Below are 4,434 nucleotides of genomic sequence, written 5' to 3' on the forward strand. Positions count from 1 at the left end.
ACTAGTAATCAGTTACAAAGTGTAATTCATTTTCCATCACTGTCTTCTCTTTTCTTTTTCTCTTTTCCTGGAGAACTGCAAGGTATTATAGGTATCATGTCTGATATTTTGAGTGTATTGGTACCATTCTCCAATTTCTTGTACTTTAACTTTATCTACTGGAATGCAAGATATCCAGATTACCCAAGGAATGTTTTTGGGATGACTCTCTGCCTAGGGATTTCTATTGATAGCCTCTGAACTTTGTCAGGAGAGTGTAGCAGTTAGGAATAAGAGCTAGACTATCAAATATCAGAGGAATTTCTGATGGAACATAATTTTCAGGGATCTAGATAGATTTATTGCCTCAACCCTTTTGATTTCAACCCTGCCAAGCTCTTGAGATTCACTGAATACAATCTTAACCCAACTATGAACTCTGCTTTAACACAGAGTGTGGCTATCTGACCACCACATGTGTACTTTTAAGAAGAGGTCATCAAACCATCACCCATGGGCCAAATTTGGCAAGCAGCCTGCTTATGTAAATAAAGTTTTATTGGAAAGCAGCCACATTCATTTATTTACATATTGTCTAAAGCTGCTTTCACACTATAAGGGCAGAGTTGAGTAGCTACAACACAGAACATATGGTCTGTCAGCCCTAAAACATTTACCGGTTGGTCCATTACCTTTAAGTTCCAAGATTCCTGGGTTATAATATATAACCCTTTGTGGTGGCATCTATTTAGAAAGAACCATGTGTTGGGTTCTTACTGGCTATCAAGGTCTAGGCTAGACCCTGAATGTATCACAGGGAGACAGGAGACTCTTCTCAAACAACACAGAATATCCGTGTACCACTGTGACACAGAGAGACAATTGCTCAGTTTCTATCATTGATCTCTTCTCTGAAGAAAGCATGAAGGAAGGTTAGCAACAAACAAAATAGGATGTATAATACAAAAGTGTTTTTATACCCACATTTAAAGTTTATTTTTCCCCCTGATTCAGGTCCTCTTTGTTTGGAAGTTTCCATGGTGAATAAGTTATGGAGAAAAATAGTTATTCTCTCATTAGGCCAGATTCTAGGCCTCAGCAAAGCTCTGCTACCTAGGACAGGTTAAAATGCAATGCCTCAAAGACACTCATTTAAAACTATTGGCTTATTAAAATAAGGTTTCTTTTGTTTTGAAATTTTTAATATTTTCTTATATGTTCCCTAAAAGCTCTTGGAAATATATAACATGTGCCCTCTTTTTGTTTGACATAGCCACAACATACTGTAAACCAGGCATGAAAATTACTAATTAGTTGGGGTTGGGGATTTAGCTCAGTGGTAGAGTGCTTGCCTAGCAAGCGCAAGGCCCTGGGTTCAATCCTCAGCTCTAAAAACAAAAAATAACAAAAAAATTTTACTAATTAGTGTATGATTATATAGGCATCAGATTTAAAGGATACTTTTCTTCCTGGTGAACAAGATAGGCATGGATATAAAACACTTGCAAACTTGGCTCAAGTTAATAACATGTTTATTTATTTATTTTTATTTATACAAAAAAAGTTGAGACCAAAGAATTTGTTTTGAATGGCCAGTGGCCAGGCAGGAAGTATAGGCGGGACAAGAGAGAAGAGAATTCTGGGAAGTAGAAGGCTGGGGGAGAGACCGCCAGCCACCGCCATGAGAAGCAACATGTAAAGACACTGGTAAGCCACAAGCCATGTGGCAAAGTATAGATTAACAGAAATGGGTTAATTTAAGATAGAAAAAGTAGATAACAAACAGCCTGCCACGGCCATACAGTTTATAAGCAATATAAGTTTCTGTGTGCTTTCTTGGTTGGGTCTGAGCGACTGTGGGACTGGCGGGTAAGAGAGATTTGTCCTGACTGGGCCAGGCAGGAAAACTCAAACTACACAACCCTTAACAAAACAAATAATTTATGTGCTTCTAAAATGACTAAATTTATAGCAAGAAAGACATAAAACCATTATGCTATTTTCAGTCTTCTTTCTATGGCTCTAACACCTCAAAGTAGATAGCAGCAAATACAAATTTAGTCTTTTGCTCACACCTAGACTTAAATTAGCATTGTTTGCTTATTTTAAGTATTTGTTTATTTTTGAGACAGGGTCTCATGTAGCCCAGGCTGACTCCTAGCTCCCTATGTAGCTGAGAATGACCTTGACATTCGGGTTTAGACAGTTTGGAGTAGATCAAACGTTTCCTGCAAAAGAGAAGCAGTCTGCCACCTGAACTACATCCTTCAACCACATGGATAAAATTTTTCATGCAAATAGAGAATTAGGAGAAGATAATGAAAGACAATGAAGTCACATTCAAAATAATACATTTAGAAGACTGCACATTCATTAATGGAAATTAGAGATCATTCAAAAGTTAAATAAATGAGGGTATTATTTAATTTTACCTTAATAATTAGTTAACTGATAGATAGCTTTTTCTTCTTTTGTAGACCCTCAAAATAGAGATTTCCTATTTTTTTTTTCATTTTTACCATGAGATATTTGATGGTTGTTTTACGTCTGGAATACAAGTTTTTAATGTATAAAAAAAATTAAATTAGCTTTAACCCTCTTTTTCTCTTTCTTTCTTTCCTTCTCTCTCTTTCTTTCTTTCTTTCTTTCTTCCTTCCTTCCTTTCTTTCTTTCTTTCGTTTTTTGTTTTGTTTTGTTTTTTCAAGACAGTGTTTGTCTGTATAGTTTTGGTACCTGTCCTGGATCTTGCACTGTAGACCAGGCTGGCCTCCTTAAACTCACAGAGATCCACCTGCCTCTGCCTCCCGAGGGCTGGGATTAAAGTTGTGTGCCACCACCGCATAGCTTAACCCTCTTTCATCTATAGTGTTTTATGATTAAGGGGAAAAATTATCTAACTTGCAAAAGTTAATGGGGGTGGGGGCAGCAGGGCATTGGCAACAAAGCAAACATTACCTTGTCTACTATGAATCCTGGGTGTTCAACACACAAGCATTCTTCCTGCCTCTTTCTTCTTTGAACTGAGAAGCTCTTCTTTTCTCCCTTACATTTCTGATTCTTCTTGGGAGATGGAAGGGCTCTTCTGGCTCTACTATACCTCCTCCAGCCTGGCCAACACAGACATACTGGAGAATAAACTTAGCGAATTGGCAAGGTACGAAGCTTGGATAGCAGACAGGTCTCTCTTCCCTCGTTCCTGGGTCCACTGAGCCCCAGGTCTCTGTGTAACATTTGTTTTTTCAAATCCCTGGGGTGGGGGCTGTATGTACCATTTCTGGAGATAATGCAATACCAGGTCAATTCGTGGAGTGGATGGAGCAAGCTCCTGTTCCAACTCCGACTTCTAAAAATCCATTTAATATATTGTCTTCAGATAGAGGATGTATGAGATATTAAATGGATAAAAACAGATATTAACTACACTTGATCTTAGCCAAAAGGCCAAGAAGCGATATAACTTTTTAAGTACTACCTTTCTCATTTATCATTTGCACATACACAGCTCTTCTCTGTAGCTTGTGCACCATTAATATATCCATTTTCTTGTATCTAACTAGAACATATTAAGTACTATATTCAGGTTCTTCAGGATAGGACACCTTTTGGAATGATCTCTGTAATGTGCCATTTACCAGACTTCTCTGGATTTTAGTATGTGTCTCTTGTTTGATATTATTCTTGTTGGTTATAGTTCCATTTTGTTTATGTTATTACCCTTTGTCTTTCCTGGACAATACTTGATAATTATTCTTATTGTATATAGTTTGCATTAAGATTAGAACCTTCTTATTTAGAAAAAAAAAAAAGAAGAAGAAGGAAATGTAGTGGTATTTGCTCCACCCATAACCCTGGGCTATACACTCAAAGGAGGCAGTGCTTGCTGTGGTTGACCTTTGATAAGGAGCTGGTGGAAAGACATCAGAGGATGACTTCTGCTGTCTACTCCGTTCTGTAATTGTGAGTGTATTTCCTTAATTTATAGCTTAATAAATTCTGTTACCCATGTAATAGACTCACGTGGATTGATCTTTATAGAGGTACCAAAAGATGCCAGGGGCCATACAGACAAACATGAAGGAAGCCGGAAAGCAGGACATATAGAATGAAATAAAGGTAAAAAGCCTGAAGGCAAAACATAGATGAAGAGAAACAGGTTCAATTAAGCTAAAGAAGCTAGTGGGGCAAGCCTAAGCTAAGGCCAAGCATTCACAATTAAAAATAAGTCTTGTGTCTTTATTTGGGACCTAGTTGACAGCCCAAAGAAATTTCCAACTACATTGTTTTATGCATATTTATGGTTATGAACAATGACTGTATTCACTCAATTGTCATCATAGATGATTTAGGTAACTATTCAGTATTGAGCATAGATGGAAAAAAAAGAAAATATACATTGTATTTTGCTTTTCTGTTGGGGGGAGAAGTCTTTCACATGAAATAGAAAGAATGTTTGCT

The 4,434-nt window shown here is 37.2% G+C and overlaps 1 non-coding gene across 1 annotated transcript; it reads right to left on the bottom strand.

Annotated features, from left to right (window-relative positions):
- Positions 1-3,237: 3,237 nt before the first annotated feature.
- Positions 3,238-3,432, bottom strand: LOC118569223. The gene has a single exon (XR_004943022.1). It is a non-coding gene; the product is annotated as a U2 spliceosomal RNA (small nuclear RNA).
- Between the last annotated feature and the right edge of the window lie 1,002 nt (positions 3,433-4,434).

The sequence above is a fragment of the Onychomys torridus genome, chromosome 17, assembly GCF_903995425.1.
Source record: "Onychomys torridus chromosome 17, mOncTor1.1, whole genome shotgun sequence".
NCBI classification, from domain to species: Eukaryota; Metazoa; Chordata; class Mammalia; order Rodentia; family Cricetidae; genus Onychomys; species Onychomys torridus.